This window comes from Pleuronectes platessa, chromosome 19 (assembly GCF_947347685.1).
Source record: "Pleuronectes platessa chromosome 19, fPlePla1.1, whole genome shotgun sequence".
Lineage (NCBI taxonomy): Eukaryota > Metazoa > Chordata > Actinopteri > Pleuronectiformes > Pleuronectidae > Pleuronectes > Pleuronectes platessa.
The window spans coordinates 17558259-17580461 of record NC_070644.1 but is presented as its reverse complement, the minus strand read 5'-3'; the positions used below and the strand labels follow the sequence as shown (position 1 = coordinate 17580461).

General features: G+C 43.8%; 1 protein-coding gene across 1 annotated transcript in view; it reads right to left on the bottom strand.

Annotated features, from left to right (window-relative positions):
* The window catches only part of cntfr (ciliary neurotrophic factor receptor), a 190721-nt gene extending 168869 nt beyond the window's left edge, over positions 1-21852 (bottom strand). Inside the window, exon 1 of the mRNA XM_053410658.1 lies at positions 21605-21852. The gene's annotated coding sequence lies outside the window, so the exon portion shown is untranslated. The remainder of the gene's footprint in view (positions 1-21604) is intronic.
* Between the last annotated feature and the right edge of the window lie 351 nt (positions 21853-22203).

The window sequence follows — 22203 nt, the reverse complement described above, 5'->3', positions numbered from 1 at the left end:
AAATTATTTAAATGAACACAAGAGATTACATTTTCTTTTTAAATGTATTTCTTCTCACATTTTTCAAGAATGAAGCGTTTATTCCAATATTAGTGTCAGTGCTTTGAAATGCCTGTGACTATCTTCACAATACTATACTTAGAGGGATCTTATGCTCACTATTGATGCGAGAGTCAAAAGAACAATACAATAACTATAATAAAAAGAATCCTACTCAGGCGAGGGCTTTCACAATGTGGACACTTCTCTCTATCAAGGAGGCGGCAGATTGATCTGGTTCTCGTGTCGATCAGAAATAGAAAAAGAAAATGACTGAACCCATTACCAGAGAAAGATCGGACACGTTTCTTTCTGCAGTTCTTCCCTTTAGCTTTTATCACTTAAATCTTTAGCAGAGAAGAGTGGGTCCGTGCTCCATTCACCTCTGAGACAGCAGTGACAATCACATCTGTCTCTTATTGTCAGGTTCAAATACAACAAGAGTGGCCTTTTTGTATTTTCTTTTTCAACAAGGAGGGCTGAGAAAGAGGGCAGTCGCTGAGTCCAATAGAAATCAACGGATGCTTAAAAGCCACCAGATGAATGTTCTTACAAATTGGCTTTATAAATAATAAATTAGTTTAAAAAACATAGATTAAATTTGATCTAAAATGACCAGATGTGATTTAGTCCATTGCAGTGCACATTCAATCAAAACAGTGTAATTGAAAAAATGCTATTTAAACTGGAGTAAACAAAGTTCTATCACAAGACACTGCGGCTTCTGTGAAGTCTATTTCTGCTCAATAAAGTCATCAGTGAAGCCGGTCATGCAACACTTTCATGACTTGAACCAAATTTATTTGATTCATGTGAGAGTCAACTGAGCACAATTTATATTTTTTGGCAGCGTCCTTTGTGTTCATGGGTTTTAAAGCATCGACAAAAGGAAACCGTGTTAAGAAAATACATAAATATGCAGGTGTGTTTTTGTAAATTCGCTCAGTGCCATGAAACTATCCAAGGTTGGTATTTTTTGCCTTTATTATTATTTTACCTTCGACCAAATTCTTATAATAATTGCACATTGTGACCAGACTTTCAATGTTTGCTCAATCATTTCAACAACAAAAAAAAAGAGACGTCATCTGCCCTTGGAGGCATATTTACAGTCTTGAATATTCATAGGGTATTATTCATTCCTTTTCTTTTTGCCTCACAACTCTGCACCTCCAAGAAGACAGTGCGCAGACCTCGTTCTATTCCTCTAAAAAGAACGAAGCCAGGACATTGCATAATAAAACTGTCATTGCCTCATGGCAGAGAGTGCACAGCTTTTGAAGGGGATTGGTGGAGCTGATTTGATTGGCCACTGACTGATGCCAGCCTCCCACACACGCACACTCACACACACGCTGATCATATTGTTCTCTTAAATACTCAAGTGTGTAATGTACAGATCCCCATTTCTCCCATGTAGACCTTGTTCTTTTCAAATTAGATTAGGGGAATTGAGGGGAGTCAGGAAACATGTATTGTACAGTCTATTGTGTCAATGGAAATCTATTTAAAAACCTGGTTTACATATTGTAGAACAAATCAAAAGACCATCCCACTCCATGTTGATGAAGGGAAGCTGAAAGCGAGTACAGGCATTTGCATTGAAAATGAGACTGGGCTCTTCCTTGACCACTAAGCCGCCATAAGTTTCGGTTTTCTACGTTGAGAAGCCGTGACAAAAAAATCCAGTTTAGAAGTTTAACTGCGAGAGCAATGTTGAGTCAGAGCTCCACAGCATCTCCGGGTCCAATGTAAGCACAGTCTGTGAATGCTGCTAAGGACGGGGGGGAGGGGGGGGGACTTCGGAGCCGGTGTTTGTTTCTGAATTAAAGTGTGCGCTCCCATGTGGAAATCATATTCCTAATGGGGGTGTCACAGCCCCGTGAGAATCCCTTATGCCAGTCTTCTGAACATAAAGCCTTCTAAGAGGAGCTAAGTCAAGCGCAGCCCCGAGAACAGTGTTCTTGTCCCGGTAATATTCATAATTCCCCCCTGACGCAGGTTATCTGTTCTTTATGTGTGTGTGAGAGTGTATATATTGTGTTTAAGCAGCACTATCACGTACTGTACATCAAAGGTGGATGCTGGAGCCTTGGGTGCTGCCCAATATGAATGATGTCAACCAACTGGGAGCAGTTTGTGCTGAAGGGTGAACTTGTTATCTCTGCCGATTTCAAAGGTCTGTTCTCTTTCCTGCTGCAAGTTTGACCCATGTCTTTTGGGGCAGCTATTTTTATATATATTATTTTCTCTTTCCTATTGCTTATTATACAAATTACTAAATTAGCTGAAAATGGCAGTATTCATCCGAGGGCGCTTTCACACCTCCCTTGTTTGGTCTGCGCCCTTTTCAGTTTAGTCTGAAGCATAATAACAGGTGAAAGGTGCCGTGAGCCACAGTCTTGGACCAGTGGACCAAAACCTAGTCCGAACAAAAGAGGTGGTCTCGTTTAGGATCAGATGGTTTAGAGAAGGTTCAGACAGCATCAAACTATAGAAGAAGAGAATGAAGTGGAAGTGGTTTGCTCATAGTCTTCACCTCTGACGATATTTGAATGTCATGACGTGATAGCAATACCATAGTGAAATTGCAGTGGCAACAGAATAAACCAATTCAGTCCCTTTTTCCATTTGAACAGTGAATCTGAAGCTGTCGTCGTTTGTTGTGACCAGGGATCGTGAGTTAGACGATGGAGATGGAACATTGTCGAGTAGGAATGATGTGGTGATAATTTCACGATTTGAAATTCATGCTTAGTCAATTAAACTGCTGCCCATAAGCCCTCACTCACAGCGATTTATCAGTGAAATGAAGCCGCAGCAAGAGCCACTCAGGAACTCTGACTCAGCAGAAAGTTTGTTCGTATTGCTGTGGTATCGAGACTATAGCACAGAAGAGTTGGGATTCTTTTAAAACTAATTAAAACCCCTCCGGCCGGTAAGAACAGGATGCAGGGCCGAGGCCTCGGTGCTATTTAGGAAAACATCCCTCAGAGGATAAACAGAGCTTCACTGTGACTGTGATGCAAGGAGTTGCAGTCCTGTACCAGTTTGTGTGATCAAAGTATTCACAATTGCAACAAATCATGTGACAGCAGTGCAAAACACACAACATCACACAGATACAGATCAGAAGCTTCAGCTGTGTTGACATCAAACATCAGAATGGGAGAGGGGGGGGGGGAGAAATTATCTTTGTGAATATGACCATGGTGTGATTGTTGGGAACCAGATGGGCTGATGGGAGTATTTCCAAAAGAACCGATCTCCTGGGATTTTAACACACACAACAGTCTCTAGAGTTCAAAGAAAAAAAAAACCATCATCAATGGACAGTAAGGGAACAGCACCTTCAGATGTCCAGTCTTTTCAAAATGTCGTCAGCAGAAAAACCTTGAGATGGACGGGCTACAACAGGAAAAGGCCACAGCAGCTTCCACGCCATTCAGCCGAGAGCCGAGGTCTGAGGGCTGCAGTGAGCACAGGTTCACCAGAAGTGGGCAGCTGGAGACTGAATAAACACACAGCCCTGGTCTATTGAATTTCAGTTTCTGCTGAGGTTGCAGATGGCAGGGTCAGACTTTACCATCAGCTTCCTGTATCAACACTCCAGGCTGGTGGTGGTGGTGGTGGTGTGGTGAGGGGAATATGTATTTGGCACATTTTGGGTCCCTAAATGCCGATCAATCATTTGAATGCCACAGCCTATGAATATTGTTGCCCTTTACAGCCACAATTTACCATCTTCTCAAGGCTACTTCCAACATGTTGAGTCAGCAGATCACAAACCAGTGTGGTACAATGGGAGATTTGCTGGGATTCTGTGATGTAATCATGTCAACATGGCACAAATCAAGGGGGCTGTTTTCAAGAAAGGAGGTTCTACCCACTTTAAATTACGCCGTCTCTAATAAAGGGTATCTATCACTCATATACTCATTTTTCAATTTCTGCTGAAGGATCTCTGTGGAAGCAATCAACTTGGACCCACCAATTATAGCCTGAGCAGGTGGAAATGTATACAGCTAGGTCCTAATTCACTGTATTCAGGGATTTAAGTGGGAAAATTTGACACAAAAAACCCACCATGTAACCGTAACCTGACTTCCTGACACACCCACAGACTCACACACACACACACACAGACACACAAACACGTAGCATATGCTGCGTAACTGCCATCTAAAAAGAGGCTTTCCAGTCCTGACAACTCAATTTTCTGATTATTATAACATAATCACGGCAGTTAATAGGCATTCTCATATTTCATTTAGGTTTTCATGGGGAAAAAAATGCTAGTTTGAGGCCATATTACTTCTAAGTAGGCAATTAAAACAAATTGCTCCAAGTAACAGAGAAATATGGCCGCTTAAGATAAGTTCCATATGGACGTTTCTGTGTTTTTGAGCTACCAGTCGCTGGATTAATGCCACAGTGGAAGGTCGTGAATTATATCACAGACGCACACATTTAAATGGAAATGCCAGGGAGATACACTCATGCGAGTGCACGGTCGTATATTCTGCGACAAAACTGTCATTACAACAGAATTGTGCGTGTGCGGGCAGATGCTAACACACACGCTCACGCTTTCACACACACACACATCGCAACTCGTCAAGTTGAGCATAACCGAAGGGCCTGAATACGGATTTCACACTCTAGCTAAACCTCCTTAACTTTCCTCAACAATATGGACGCCTCAAGCTATGTCAGCCCCCCCCCCCCACCCCCCAACTGCCACTACAAACATTCACTCCTTCTTTACAGATAATGTTCTCCCTCTGGTTTAAAACCTCATTAAAGAACATTGTTTCTGATGGAGGAAAGTCGGCAGATTATTTTAATGTCTTTCATGTATCTGCTTAAATGGACTGAGACGGGATGTTTTGTTATTACAAGCTGCGTTCAGTTCCACTTCGTTAGGAGTGAGGGCCGACAGCCTCAATGGATCTTTTGTAGGCAGGAGCACTATTTAACAGTGGTGGCTTTGTAACCGCGGCCAAACAGCGTAAGGTGCATCATACGTGTATAAATAATGAAATAAGAAGAGGCTAAATGTAGCTTGACTTCCGATCATAAAGTGGTTCCACGTCTAAATATTACTAAACAAGAAAACCATGGAATGTAAATAAAACAAGACACTAGGTCTTGGAGTGGATGCAACATTGTTGGCTTTACTTGCTTTCTTTCTCTTTGCCTTGCTTGCATGAGCTCCCATGCAATCCGACACTTCCCAGAGTCTGAGAGGCAGAATATGTGGGACCATATAATGTCCATGACCAATAATGCATCAGGAATGTGTTGCGAGGAAATCGAGGAATTTGTCATGGGGAGGGAAAAGCTGGACGCGCGGCAGGAAATTGAGCGACTGTTCAACATGCCTTCACAGTGAAATCCAATCTACTTCTAAAGCATGCACGCGCATTCACATGCAGGCTTTCACTTTCTGGCTCCGTCTCTGACTCTCAAACACTTATACGGACTCTATTTACAAATTGTGTAATCAGAGAAATGCCTAATTACAATCTGGGCAATCAGAAGTGAGCGGATTTATTTAATTCAATTGTTGGACAGTATTAAAAGTCACATTTAGCTAAAATGTTCAACTCCATCATATGTGTATAAAAGGAAAATGGCATGTCGTCAACATGTGAGACACTAGAGGGGGAAACATTTCATGCAGTAGTATATTTTAAAACTCTGTCTATTTCCATCTGTAGATTTAAATTAAACTCCATATGTTTAACAGTATATCTTTCCAAATGAGTTTATTCTCTTACTTTCAGAGCCCCAGGACTCGGACACAAACTTTCCAGTTGTATTCCTACATCCTCTTTCAAGTTAGTGTTTGTTCATGTATCATTCATAGATTGAATATTTTCTCCCTAAAAACATGATCAAAAGAGTTTTTGTTTTTTTTCCCGTGGATGATGAATATCCTATTTATAGAGTGAATAAATTATAGAGTAGTGTTTGTCTCTAATGTGCCGACAAAATGAAACAAGAATTAAGAACCTGGTTTTATCCAATGGGCTAATCAGCACATATTTAATTAGATAAAGCCCTAATGTCTTAATGCAAGTAATCAACTGGTGATTTCTATAACCCTGTTCACCCGGAGCGTCCTGTCTATCACTGAGGTGGATGGGACCAGTTCCGGTTGCACCCATCAGCACTGGCACCACTGCAGGGGGCCTTTGAGAGCAATGAGAGCCACAGATGGAGCATGTAAAGGTTGCATCTGGAGGGAGAGGTGGCAGAAGGCGAGCATGACTGCAGCCTCTGGGCTTTCTGGTCCCATTGGTTTTCAAATGAGTCTTCTCCAGAAAAAAGAGAGAGGAGATAATGGATGCAGCAGTGGCAGAAATCCCCTTGAGGGTCTTGGGTGTGATTTTGAATTGTTTTATGCAGTAAAGTTTAAGGAAATAAGGTAAATTGAGGTATTGAACCATGTGTCGAGACCTTTATGTTGCTCCTAGGCCCCCGATCGTGCTATAAAGGCTGGTTTTAAATGTACTGGATCAAACAATAAGCGGGAAAGAAGCAGACGGAATCCAATCAACAATCTGTGACGGAGCCATAAATAAGCACCGGCAACAAGATGGCAAGCTCCGACGCCGCCCTGAAAAAAAGCCGAACAACAACAGGAACACGATGGCAGGAAGTAGTGGGGTGACAGTGATGCCCACAAAATGACAAGGGAAATAAAAAACAAATTAAAATACCTATCCCTAATGAGCGGGATCGCAGGGAAACAGATGGTGTGTTCAGCTGGTGTTTGGAGCGAGGGTTTTATCCACCAGGCATCGATTTGTTGGCCGTAGATCTGTGGCGCTTCAGGCAGCCAGTTTACATGCTCTGACCGGCTCTGTTTTTGCCAGAGCTGCTTCCATATTTACAACGTTGGGCTTCTGGAGACGGGTCGAAGCGAGCGAGTGTCGACGCTCCTACAACCTCTTTGTGATTGCAAAAAAAAAAAAAACATTTCCAATCTGTATTTCTGGAACAGGATGTAACGTTTAAGTTATGTAAAAGGCTCCAATCACACAGATTCTAACTTAATTCAAACTGTGACAATGAGCAGACCTAAGATACACACATGCTCAGGATGGCACATAAATACACAGTGTAACACAACATATGGTAGATGCAGTTAAAGAAAGAAAAACCACACACACAAAAAGACAAATGTATCCTGAAGTCATTTACAGTGTGGGAGGTTATTCTCCATTTTATTTTTTTTAAATCACTCCTGATAAGGGGCTATTTTCTGCTCTGGCTCCATGTCAAAGATAAGTCGGCATTATCTCTCTTTTTCTCGCGCTATCTCATGCACACACAACAAACACACACACAAACAAACACACACAGACAGATATACACACAGAAATGGAGAGCAGTCACATTCAACCTGGGGGGAAAATCCTGGGAAAAGAGTGATATCCTAACCCTGACAGACCAGCGGGTGACTCTCTCTCTCTCTTTCTCTGAATGTGTGTCTGTCATTATGTGACACTGCATGTGACTCCACTGTGAACACACGTGTCTGCGTGAAAAGCAGCGGTTGTGTAGAAGTGTGTGTTTACGGTGACATGTGCTGTGTTTGTATGTTGTCAGTGCATTTAGAGCACGCATGTGCTGTATTTTTGTGTTTACTTGTGTGCTCTATGATATTATGTGTGTGTGTGCCTGATAGATACGTCTTCTTAGCCACAGGTGCAGAGAGATGCTGACACGGCTTACAGAGAGACACAGTGCAGGGGAATGAGTTTATTTATCGGTCTCTGTCTAGTTCGCTCTCTCTCCCACACACACACAAACACACACAAATGCAGGAACTCAGAAAGACAAACATAAATGCCACAGTGCTACACTGACACACAAACACTTGTACTGAGACGATCATGCCTGCACACACACACAAGATTCCTGCACACAATAACACACATCTGGGATGAGTACGGGACCTCAGGCACCTCGCCAAGGTAAACAGAGGAAATTGCCAGCCTTGACATTTTTGGGTTCCGAGCGAGGCTTCTCAAGGTGACAGCTTTCGCTGGGTGTTAGTGGGAGATGAGGATTCGTGCCGCCTCACAATCAACGCCCTGTCAATTGGTGTCTGTGTGTGTGTGTGTGTATGTGTGTGTGTGTATGAACAGGAACATGCATGTGTGATAGTTCACTATGTGTTTATGTGTGTGTTTGCAATAGTGTCAGACACTGTCCTGTGGTTGCATCTGTTAACATATGTTGTTCCATGTATGGTTTTCTCTACAGACCAAAATGTTACTTTGTGTGCTTCGTTAATTACAACAGCTTGTTTAAGATAAAAAAAAGGGGTTGTTTAATATGATTTGCTTGAGGAGAGTTCATAATTACGAGTGATAACGGGATTTGGTGCCATGAAGGAATGATTTGTGAGAGCAAAACAAGTTCCAGGATCGAGCAACGGCAGAATTATGAATGCAACTGATGCGTTTATGATGCAAGACAAATTAACTTTTCAATGAAATTAACATTTCAGAGAGCGGTGAGGTCTTACATCTTCAAAGATGCACACTCTCAGTCTTAGGAGCGTTAGGGGGTTCGATTGGATTTAAAAATTCAGGTTAGCTCATGAATTTGACCCCTGTGCGTCTAAACGATCGGCACGTACCCCCTCTCATTCAGAGTTCTCCCTGGTTTCTGGGGGCTTAGGTGCTGAGGTGGTAATGGGCATTTTTACTTCATTACATTATTCATAAACAACACAATGCAGGTTGTTGTTTTTCACACTAAACCCAAGACACTGATGAAGTTTGCGCCCTGAGCTGAACTAAGACGTCGCTGTAACACTAAATAATAACTGAAACCAGACTTGAATTGAATAGGATTGGTTTGAAATGCAATTTTCTCGTCCTCCCATAACAATCTTACAACGTATACGTATCTGTAAACAGACAACTAGAGTCAGCTGACTGAGGTGCGGCACCAAGTCGATGCCCAACTCATAATTTGTGGTCGTTTTGTTGATTTCCTTTGTTTCCCTTCTGCCGTAAAGACACCAGGAGATAATAAGAACTTCCTTTTCACTTATGAATTTATTTCTTTTTTGGTAGCAGAACATGTTGCAGCAGAAACTCCTGCCGGTTAAACTGGACTAACCAAACACTTGCTAGCCGAGCAACATCAACCTCTATTCACAGAAGGAAATTATCTTGTAATGAATGAATAGGTAATTCTTTAGTCCTGAAATATAAGAGAATATACACTTTTTAAAGCTAAGGTGTAGAAGCGTTATATTGTCTTTTGTTAGGGTGTGTTTATAGAATCCTCTCTTTCCAAAGCAATGGAGAAATCTCATCACAGACTGATTACAGCTCAGCCCTTCTTTGTCCCCATTCAGTAGTTTTCTCTTTAATCAACTCCAATACAGTAAATATGTGTATTTCTCTGTAAGTGGCATGTGGATGTGACCATCTCATTATGTCTTTCAACAGCACAAGAGAACATACTGGTTATGTAAAAAAAAAAAAACACTCCATTCACGGCAACACAGCTCCTGTGCACAAGTGTTTATGACCCAGTGTCACCTTGACTCCCTTTGTGTGAAGCTGAATACATTGTGGATAAAAAACATGTTTCTGTATGAGTGTGAGCGAATGAAGATATGAAAGGAGGTCAAACATTTACATTAAAATGCAGACACAAACACTAGAATAATAGTTAACATGGTTCATCACTGCAGTCCCCCCCCCACCCCTCATAACTCACCTATACCTCTTCCCACTGACTAATTGCGTTTGGACCCATGACGACCAGTGCAAACCACCAGCCTCACATTCCCCGACAGCCTTCGACCCACAGCTGCTCCCATCAGATCCAGTTGTCAGGTTCAATAAGAGAGCCAATCACTTCGGTTAATCAAGGCCTCTCCCCGAGGTTTTTTGCTTCCGGGCTGTGATGCTCGACGTTGTGTTTGCTGTTGCAATTTAGTTGTTTGCGATGCCTTCAATCCATCCAACCTACAGCTCTCATTCATTCTGTGTCCTCACATTAAAAATACTCCTGATGCTTTTACAGGAACTCCAGCTGCGATGAAACATACAATATGCAGCTTCGGCCATTGAGGGCTCTCTCAATCAAACTCAACTCAAGACCTAAATCTATGACGTTGAGAAGTTGCAAGGGATCGTGGGAGTTGTTGTCTTCGCCAACGTTGCTGATGAGAATCTACCTGACGTGACTCATGTGAACAAATCGTGTTCACGGATCAGGTAATGTAGTAAAGTCGTAATCACGTTACGCAGCCAACGGCAATGAACAAGCGTGAACCATTAAGAGTGACTAATGCAAACAGTGGAAGGAGAAATCAGCCCACTGGCTAACTGGCTGGCGGCTGGTTGTTCCTTCGCCATATGTCTTTCGCCCAAGAAGGTATAGCAGGGATAGACATAGGACTAAATTGGTATATTCTTCTTTTTAGACATTTAAAAAGAGGAAAATTACATATTATATTATAAATTTGCTGCTTGAACACTGAACGCCTAAAAGCCTTTTGACCACAGGCACATTCAGCAAATCCTAATTCTGTTATCCTTTATAAATAGAAGCTTAAAATGATAAATAGAGGAAAACATCTTAATCTAATTAGAACAAAACACTCAAGTGCTGTCCCTGAGGTGTCCGGTTTTACATTGTTAGCCACAGCACCTGCCTAGATAACCATTACAGTCCGGTGAACACAGACTTCTCTGATCATCGCTGACACTTTCTAACATTACTAAACTAGACTTAAATCAGCATCACGACATATTATTTTCAGGTATCTCTGGTTTTCCAGCTGCTAGGCACTTAGCCATTATTTACAGGCAGCTAATCCCTCTATGGACGTCCATGATGGAGCGAGGCGCGGCTGCTGGGCGATTTGTGATGCGACTGCAAAGTTTCTATTAGACGGCCACAGAGGGACTGACTGGTCTGTATAATATATTAAGACAGAGTGAGACTACAAACCACTGCACTACTGGGGTCAGGGTCACTTGTGTCGGGATCATAATTTCTCACTGGATTCTTTTTTTTTTTCTTTCCTGTCCATTGACCCCTTCCTTAGTTTTCTTCTTGCTTAATCCCCAGACAAGGTAACCAGCTCCTGCATCTCCCCCCCCCCCTCCACACAATGTTTCTTTGATTCACCCTAAATTCTTTCCCCCTCATTTCCCCTTTTTCTTTCCAGCTCCCTTCTCCCCGTCTCTTTCGGCCTATCCCCCCCCCCTTGTCCCTGCCCATGTACTCCCTCTCCCCTCCCTCCGTCGGCAGTAGCTACCCAATAAAGGATGTTGTTAATATCATTAGGCAGACTTCCTCTCCGGCCCAGCGCCCGGCCCACTCCCTTTCAGCCATAATCAAGCGTGCACACCAACTATCAAAGGAGACATTGCTAATAAACTACCACAGTGAAGCGGAGAAAGAAAAAAGGAAGAAACATACACACTCCGGTAAAAATAAATGCGTTTGCGTGCATGTTGAATCCGAGGGCACGGGGGGGGGGGGCTAATAAAGTATACTCCAAGGGCTAGAACAGCCTAATGCAAATCCGCCACTTAAGTATAGTGAATTAATTGGGGTTGAGGGACATGTACACAAGCGGACGTTGCTAATAAAGTGTGCTCTGGGAGGAGGCAAATACCATCAGTTTAGTGGGTTTAAAATGGGGGAAAAACAGGGGGTTGGGAGGGTGGGCGGGGTGGGGGGGGCAAGTGTGGCTTCTTGTTGCACTGCAGTCATTTGCTGTAAATTATCCCTAAATCGGGAGGGCATGCCGTCAGCTGCACGGCTTGGAAACGTTCTCTCCCGACAACTGAATGATACAGTGTGCATTTATCACCAGTGAAATGCGGTCTGAGGGGAATATGTGATGCAATACTGCAAGCAAGGAGCGCGCTTGGTTTTTAAAAAGGGGGGAGACAGAAGGGTGGGAGGCCAGTGACAGGAGTTTGGCTAATAGAGTGTGGCGCATTAAAAAAAAGCACATATTCGAAAGCAGGCAGAGGCAATTATCTGTTTAAACGTAAGTAGGAGGTGTCAAGTACACACATTAATCATCCTTTTAATTGTAAAAGATACTGATGAGGCAGCTCCGGCTTTGCATTTCCATTCTTTGAGCCTCCTAATAAAAAGAGGACATTTTCCTTTCTTTTTCTAAATCAAAGAAATGCTCATTATTGTGTTTACCAGTTTGCTGAGAGGAATAGGAATTTCCTTTGAGCGTTGAACTATAATTCCAGTTTATCAAATCTTGGCTCTGGTTTCTGCAAGATTGGCAATTTGCCCTCGCCAAACTAATTGCCCCAGAGCTGGGAGAAGGGGAGAGTGTCAGGTTGGGGAAGAAATGTGATCAGTGCAACGATCATACAGGTTTCATGACAAACCCCCTGAGGTGAACAACGTGATCCGAACGACTCAACGATTACCGCCACTAATGGAGGTTATGTTTTTTGTGTTGTCTGCCTGTTAGTTAGTTAGCAGGATTAAGATTGACAGAGTCATAGACTTAAGTGTAGTAGAAGAGTTCCCTGAGGCCCCTTCTGATTACGCCTGCTTTTTTCTTTTGGCATTTCAGTTCAGCGTATTTTCACATCTACCTCCAAGTGTTTTAAAGTTGAACTGTTGGCTTGTGTACCACCGGTGTGACCGCTCATTTCTAACCCTGTCAGACGGTGGAGTGCTTTCACCATGTCTCTCCAGCTCAGGCACTGTTTCCGTGGGTTCAATATTAACTTAGCCAATTGAAACAATGACCAAAACTATCAAAATAAGACCTAAAGTGTCAGCAACTGGAAATATAATAACACACTGTAATATATAATTGAAAATCAGCCAACCTTGCAGAGGGACTATACTTGCAGCCTTAATACATAAAAATGGGACAGTGAATACATTTCTAGAGACACACTGTCAGTCAAGGGAACAGGAAGTTGATTAGCATTCATTCACTCCACTGATGAAGGAAATAGTCGCAGAAAACAACATTTCAGAACTACAACAAGTACGTGAGTGTCAAAATAATGATGATGGAGAAGAATCCGCCACCACAGAGCACTGCAACCTGTTTTTTGACACAATTAAGTCGAGCCTCTCTGTGTGTGTTTGAACAACCGTGGGGATCTTTCATTGTTATGTGGCCGCCGCTGAGCTCCCCGGTCATGCTTTATTTATCCCTTTCTCTCTGCACTGTAATGGAAATATAAAAGGGTGCATTGATTAGTGTTTAAGGATCAGGCTTTAATAGATTAAAAGCCTCCAGCTCTGAGAGAGGCACTCACTCATACACGCTTGTGCATAAAGGCCAGTGTGCGTCGTGTACACGCCCAAAAAGCGAACCTATGGACGGTTATGGAAAGAGCTCGACGTGAGCAACGACGTGCACAGGCAGCGGCTTCTCACACTTGAGTGGACACAGACATTAGAAAGACATAAGGATACACAACCGTAAACGCACACACAAACAAGCACACACATGTCGATTAGCAGTGCCAGAAACGGAGCACTAAGGCTTTTAATAGCCTATATGCATTCGTTAAGATAATAAATATGAAATAAATATCTTGCAGAACCAACAGGATGCAGATATGTGAATGTCATTATCGTTTAGAGGAAGAAAAAAAAAAAACGTGCCCTAATGTTCACTTTCCAATTGATGGAAAATTCATGCATTTTTAACGCGGTGCATTATTAATAATACGGCACCATCCCAGAGCCATTTTCTACACACAGGGACGATGATGTCATGTCTCAGCCTGAGTTTGAAACAAAAAGTAAACATGCAAATGAACGAGGACGGCGGTGATGGAAAATCGAATTTACTAAGATTTCAGGTTATTTGGGTAAAAACTAAAAAAATCCAAATTGTGACAGCAACTGCATTTGAAACACTTTTCCCTCTTTTCCCGTTTTTTTTTAATCTTCGTACTTCTTCTTCGTCTCGATCAATAGAGGCCATAATTGTGTTGAGCTCCCTCCTGCTCACCATCTTCTTCTACTCCAGTAACACAGTCGTACGTGTTAGTCATCTTCCCCTCATTTCTAATTCCCTCCCGTCACCCCCACACACACCTCCTACATTTGTCTATCCTCTCATTGCCACTTTCCTCCTGGTCCCAATCACGCCTGATGGTATCCCGTTGTAAAACTGCACCATGATTGAATCTCCAGTGTTTGTCTCCTTTTTCCTACCACAATCAGTCTTGTTGTTAGCCTCCCCCTAACCTTTCCAGTCTTCTTCAGAGTCATCTCGTCTCTCTCAATCTCTCCCTCAAGGATTCACAGCCTCTCCTGTAAGGTCTTCCTTGTCTCCTGTATTCCCTCATGCCGTCTCAGTGGAGAACATTCTCTTTGTGTAACTCAACTGTTCGAGACACTTCGGTCGACCTCCCAGTGTCTCCTCTGCCCCAAGAAGTGACCACATGTCTTCTCTAAAGTTAGCGATATCTGACCTCCCTTCTTTAGCTTCTCCCATATATCTGAATTGTTCATTTTATCGCATTCACACTTCCATGAGGGGCCAAAGAAGTGCAGAGTCTGTGCCAATTGTGATGCACTCAGTATTAAAAAACATTTAGTGACGACAACTACTTCTCTAGCTAGGGTTGTGCTCATTCCAGCTTCACCAGACCAGGAATAACCAGATTTCAGGAAGAAAGCTGTAACCTTTCCAAACAAACATCTTTGGAACAGGCACTGAACTTGTACATTAAAAAAGGCATATGAGAGTAATGTTGGAAAAAAAGTGCAATTTAAATAAAAGTGGTGGCTTTATTATAATATTTCTTTTTACAGCACTTTCAGGATCAAAGATTAGCCCTCAGCTTTTCCTTTAAATGATTAATGTACATATCAAACTACACATGTCTGCTCACATATGCATTTCTTCAAAAGGAGGTAGAGATGGCAGGCGTATAACTGACGACAGCAGATATGTTGCAGGCAGGCTAACGCTGCATTTATCAGAACTGCTCAGGACTTGTTATTAATGCAGTGAAAGGGAGAAAGGTCACAAATATAAGTAGCTTTTGATCAATGGCCTACAAACCCATGGCAGAGCAGAGGAAAAGCCTCCACAGATGGCAGATACATCTAGATGCAATTGATTTAACCAATTTAAAAAGATGCTACATGCTGTTTTTATTAACATGGTAATGTGATAACAAACAGGATTTGAATTTGCTTTTATCTAGTGGGACCACAAGTGAGCACCAGGGCTAATCATTCAGCCGATATAGAAAAAACATATCCTGAGCTAATTTGCCAATATCATTATTTCCAGTATTTAAAGGATCAAACATGAAGCAGGTTAGTCTGAGGGACTGGATGCTAAACAGAGGATGGATGAAAAACCAATCGCACATCTACAGCTCAGAGATGTGCTTAATGACTCCCTCACAAGTTCCATCATGTATTACTGCCTCGGATACATACTGTACTATATCACGCTTTTGCCCGGAGGCATATTTACTCTGCTCTGCTTGTCCTCAAGATGCATTTAAATATACAATGTGCTCGTGTCGGAGGAAATTATGTTGAATGCGAGCACTTAATGTGTCTCAATGCAAAGAAGGGAGTGCATGTTCCTGGCATATGCACGCACTCGAGTTTGCAGCACACACGTCGTGTGGCGAACTGCCTTGAGATGGCAGGAGACAGAAATTCCAACATTCATTTGAAAGTTAATATTCTAATGCAATCTTTGGAGATAAGCACTGAGGACAGTTTGGAGTAGTTTGCCTTGTGATCTAGCAGAAAAAGTTTGCTGAGGCCAAACAACTGCAAAACCGTGCGTCGAGATTTATCTGCAACAATATGCAGCCCATTGTTGACGAGGGGGGATCATTTGAATGCATTCAGAATTGTGTGTCATTTTAAATTAGTGTTATTTTCTGGAAAAAACGTGACAGGCCTAGAGGAAGCTTTGGAGGCGTGTGTTAGTGTGTGTGTGTGTGTGTGTGTGTGTGTGGACGGGTATGGATGGCGGCGGGTTGGGGCGTACAGAGTCATTAACAGTTTTCTCAGTTTCCCTCCTCTCATCCCTCGTTAGCTTTGATCAGAAAGTTAGGAGTCAAAATGTTCTATCGTCTGCGCTGCAAGAATGCTACAGGGGCTGAGTGGAGAAAGTACAGCGGAGACTCACTATCATACGCACACAAACTGACACGCACACTGACCCACTGGCACACACAAGAGTTGACAGATAAAAAGACAAACTGACAGACCCTGACTCTGAGGCACACAAAAAAAAAAAAAAGCAGGCAAGCAGACGCAAATAGAACAAAAGGGCAGCAGAAATATACAAGCTTAGAAAAATATAAATTTACAAACCGAGCACGGAGACTCAGAACCACAGAAAGAGACTTTCTTTACATATATTTCACAACTTTCTGTAATTTAAAAGGTCCTCATCCAAAGTTGGAGGGCATGTTATGAGCTGTGGCATGAGCGAGGGGTTTAATATCTTCATGTTCTCGCCATATTAAAAATGTACAAAGAAAGCACACGAGTCATTTTGGATTACAGAAAAATAATTACACACCCAAGTCCCCCTCTGAGCCAGATCTTCCAGCTCCGGGTGCAGAGAGGAAACAGGCGTTAAACTTGGATCTCTGAGACACATGTGAAGCTGCTTAATTGGGTCCAAATCTTAACAAAATCTTGTCATGTTCTCAAACCCTCAGGTGCATTTAGATAAAAGCACACAGCAAGCGGCACATCTAACTAAAGAGAGACACAGGGTACACATGGGAGAGTGGGAGCGCTGGCTTTTTCATGTCTTTGCCGCCTTTTGGAGACTTGTTGAGTACAAAGCTCGCACCCGCATATGTTTCAACAGAGGCATGTGATAAGTCTCTGTTGATGCATATACACACAGACACACACACACAGCAACACGCTTACCTAAATCTACCATTCTATTCTTCCCTTACGACTCTAGATGCTCACTCTTATCAGATTCAAATCCTTTCGACTTTTTTAAAATCAAATGAGGTTCAGCTTTGAACATTTCTATCGCTTTTCTTTGGTTGACGTGTGAGAGCTGTTCCTAAGAAACAGACACATTATCAGGCATAAATCTAATGTTTCTCGTGCCAACAAGTTTTAGCAATGAATCTGTCCATTGATCAAAGTTGACCCTGAAAGTTTCCTGTAACGCTCTTTGCTACCAAAACGAAAAGTTTCAGGACTAATCTCCCACTCTAGCAAAACTTGTGTTTTCAAGGTGACTAACTCTCCATACCTCCCTACCTCTCACCCCGCTCACACACATCTCCACACCGGCTTCCAATTTGTTGGCTTTGTGTATGTTACAGCAGTGAGCTTCGCGGCCCCTGCGCTGCTCTGATCAGACCCCGCACTTGGACATCTGTCTGAGGATGTTTACCCAGGCAGTAAGTATGTTAGGGGAAATATTATCCTAGTTTTACCTTACCTTTCTTCTGTCTGAAGCATAAACACCAGCATTGCGGGCCAGGGATGGGAGAGGAGGAGGAGGAGGAGTAGACGAAAAAAAAGAGGAGTGTAGAGGAGGTAAGACAGAGTGGACCTAAGGGAGTAGCAGTGCGTTCACACATGTGGATAAAAGTAGTTGGCGGTATCTGGCCAGTCATGAATCACTCGTATTGCGGGTGTATTTAACTTTTATTTTTCTGCTAACTTGAAGACAGGTCACAGAGAATAACATTTTTAAAAGTTCCTTTGCATTATGTAGCAGTAAATAACTCTGAGCTTCCGTTTCCACTGAAATCAAGATGAATGTCACTGGCTGTCGCCCCGACTGTGTCTGAGCCTCTAAACTTCTCCCTGTGGAGCGGCCGGCCGCTTTTGAGTCTGTCAAGCTGAGCGGGAGGGGTTGGGGGTTGGGGGGGGACAGGGCGTCAAAGCCGCGACTCATTCACAATGACAGCAGCCGACGCTGTCCCAGCTTTTATGAATCCATGCGTGTGAACAGCCCATAAGAGCAGGAGTAAAAGAGGGATGAGGGGGTAAAGGGATGAGTCAGTGAGAGGATGAGCGATGGAGGTAAAGACAAGTAAGTAAATGGATTAGAGAAGATATATCAGGCGAGAAAGAGTTGAAAGGAAAGAATGAGAGGAAGGGAAGGAAGGGGAGAGAGGGAAAGGAAAGTTCAGAAGTATATAAAAACTTTTATAACCGTGACACTGAATATAAAGTCGTGTCAAATGTATTTCATTCATCCTGCTTCCATTATGAACCTTTAATCTCTGCTTATTAGCCTGTTGGTAGAATTTTTTTAGCATCTTTTTAAAATGCCATCACTCTTTTGCACCATAGACTCCTTAACTAAAACCTTGACATTCACGGAAACCTTTATTTATTTTCAGCCTCTGACGCTGGTGGAAGCGTGAAATAAAATTATTTGAGGGCTGGAAACTTTCATCGTGGATAATTGCATTTACCCTGTAAACTGGATACGGAGGGAAATGAGCACAATTGTTGTGATTTCCAGTTGCATTTCATGCTGTGTTCTGTTTTCATCACACGCTTCCATCAGCGTCAGAGGAAAATGAAAGGTCTAAAAGACCCTGTAACCGATTTTGTAAGCCACTCACTAAACCTTGACGAAGTGCGACTTGAAAAACTTTTTCTCCGGTTAAAACTGGATCAAATAAAAAAATTCACGTAACACATTTCATCGAATTTCCACAAATCGGTCACACATCTTGAAAACAACAAAACCAATGACAAACACACATCACAGAGGGAGATGCATATGTTGCATCTGGTCTTGATGGGTTAATCGGATGCAAGTTTCCAATTGAAGGACTTTTTTTAACATATCAAGGTTTTAAACAACAACTTTTTATTCGTGCTCTGAGGAAAAAAATCCTTTCAATCGAAAAACTTCCAATTTCAGGGTCAATGTGCAAAGAAGTCTCGGCGGCTTTTTATCATCTGTGAAAAATCTATATATATATAGGCTTCACGTGAATGTATGTCTGCTAATTGGCATAAAGGGACACAGACGGGCACACAGATGCTTAACACACACAGACACACACACTCCTCTGTCTCTCACACACACACACACCCATGCACACATCAGCCTCCTCCCGTGTGGTGTTGTTTCCAGCCCAAAACCAAACCATGTGTGGGAGCTATCCTGTGCCGGGCTACACTGTATATGCCCTGTTGGTAATCGGTCCCTCCACTAGAGAAAGAAGGAAGAACACTGGGAAGTCATGTACAGCCTGACTCTCCTCAGCTTTGAGCTCCTCTGTCTGCTCCTGACAGCCACTGTCTCTGCTCTCGTCTGCATTTCTTCACCTTTTCCCTTGTTCTGTTAATCATTACCATCCCTCACTCCTTTCGCCCTCGTCTCTTCTCTCCTGTACCGTTCATTTTTTAAGCCATTTCTCCATCTGCCTGCCCTGCATGTGCGTCAATAGCTGCCTTTTCCTCCCTTGAACTCCTTCTGTCAGTCTTTCTACTTGCACCCCCTTTCTCTCTCTCCCCCCCCCAAGCACCTCCCATCTCTCCCACCCGTTCCACCACCAACTAGGCATGAAAACGGTGCTCCATTAGGAGTGGCTGGGCTAAGCCCGGTCTGACACACACTGCTTTGATCAGCCGTGAGCTGGGCTAAACACCCCGCTAAACTCCCCAGTCGGAGGAGGCGGGGGGTGGGGGGGTTGAGGGAGGGCAAAAAGTAGCGAGGGATGGGACTGGGGAGGATCAAAACCGAGGAATGAGATGGAGATGCAGGCACAATAAAGGGAAAACACACAGTCTGAGGAGAGGAGCTCAATTTCCCAAGCTGTCCACTAGTATATTTCCACCCACCATTCTTCTCTTTTACTATATCTTCCTTCCCATCTCTTTTTTTAATAAGTTATCCATATCTCTCGCACCTCCACTCCCCTTCTCCCTCGACAACTTCCAGGAGGTCTCGACAAAACACAGGCAGCGTCTGCAGGTGCACACCTCACAGCAGCCGAGACACGTGCACGTGAAAACGCAATTAGATCAGATGTCTGACTATGGAGAAGTCTCAGAGCAAATCTTTGCAGCATCTTTCTCAGAGGAAAACTGTCTTGTGATTAAATAAATATTGTGCCCACTCAAACACACACAGAGAAAAGTTGTCTGGGAGAAAGAAGTGAGGGAGAGAGAGAGAGAGAGAGGGGAGATATATGGAGACCAGACCTCCATAACTGACAACAGTAAGAAAGAAAAAAGAAAAAGAGCCAGAGCTTTGCACATTCATGCCGGCAGATACTAAACCAGCAGCAGCAAAAGGACAAAAAGCTCCCGTCTTTTCCTCCCAAGGAGTGAAGAGAAAAGGGATTTCCGCTCAGTGCTAATCAATCAGGCTGTGATAATGGCTCCCATGCCTAGCTGTCGACTGGAGGGGTCAAGGCATCCCGTGACCCAGCGCCCAGGGCCCAGGGGCCAAAGCCCCTCTCAGAATAGCACCCCAGGACGGACTCCCCTGGCTAATTGTCCAAGCCAGTGTCAGCCTTTTCAATGCCCCCCCCCCCCCCCCCTCCCCTCCTTCCACTTTCTCCTTCATTCCTCTCTCTTTCTTCTCCCCTTTCCCTCCCCTCCTTACAACTCTGCGATTCTCTCCCTTTCTACGCAACTGAGCAATCTCCACCAGTGTGTACCAGCGTGGGGTTTGTGAGGTGGTGCTGGTGGTAGAGGGGGGGGGATGCAGAGAGAGTGAAAGCCGGATGAAATTAAGAGCGTGTAGAGCTTAGGAGACACACAGAAACAGAGGGGGGATATGCAAACAGGGAGAAAAGTTAATGAAAGGACGTGGACAGAGACGAGGAGGGACAGTGTCAGAGAGGACAGATCAGTGGCGGCAGCGGCAGCACGCAGGGAGGGAAATGGGAGGCGAGGCAGGAGGACAAGAGCGGGACAGGCAGAGAAGAAGCAGACGAGAGACTCTCTGTCCTCCCCCCCCCCCCCGCCGACACATCACTCATATCGCTGCAACGGAGTACTGTGACGGGTCCATCATCTCCCATCTGCATATCAATACATTTCTATAAATCACAGCCGGAGCAGCGTGCGTCTCGGGGAGTCCGCTAAGCATCCGCTCGGCCGTCCTCCACAATGCAGCCAGCATACAAAACACAAGAGGACAGGGAGGACATGGGACACACACACACACACAGAGACACACACACACAAACGCACACAGAAAAGAGTCCAGAGCAAACCCCACTCCAGCTCTGTGCAGTGGCATTCCTCCCATTCCAAGCGCACGCTGCTAATTAACAGCATTAGATCCCACGGACAGAGGGAGAGATTGATGGAGAGGTATTCCGCTGTTGAACTAGCCCCACATCACTATCCTCTGCCACCTCTCCTTTGCTTCTGGCTATTCCTTCCTTCCTTCCTTCTCCTTTTTTTTGTGTGACAGTCCCTCAGTCCCCTCCATCCAACTCTCTTTCCCTGTCAGGTCCTGGTCAGGCAGCGCTGAAGAAGAGCAAAGTCCCCCCGAAAAAAATGCAACAAAAAAATAGAAAATTCAAATCAAATGAATGAAAATCAATGGGCTACTCACTGTGAACCTCCTCTTTTTCTGTATTTCAGTTTTTTCCTGATATGTCACTTCTTATCCTCTTCTCCACTGTAGCAAAGGGGAGTGTGTCTATCCCAGCGTGTGTGGTGTGTCAGTCCGATAGAGGACAGTTGCCGTCTGCGTGCATGAGCATGCGTGTGTGTGCATGAAAGAGAGCGGGGAGAGAGGGAGGACGTGTGCGTCTGTCTCTGCGTCTCGCACTGCTCTGAGAGAGCAAGCCGAGGCTGTTTTAAACAGGCTGCTCTCCCCATGTGACCAGCCCAGCCACAGGCAGGAATACATTACAAAGACACACACACACACCCACACACACACACTCTCACTCTCTGTCTGTTGCTCTCCCTCTCCCTCTCACCCATCCACACACCATGTCCATAGTGCACCCCCTAGCCACCGCTCAGGGTAGTGGAGGGAACAGCCCACACACATAATAGATGTGCACACACACATGCACGGACACACAGCTTGTGCTAACACATTTACAAACAGTGAGAACATGAGGAGCAATGGGTATTCAGATGCAAGTGTGCAACACACACACGAACACACACAGTTACACAGTATAAACACTAATACTGGCT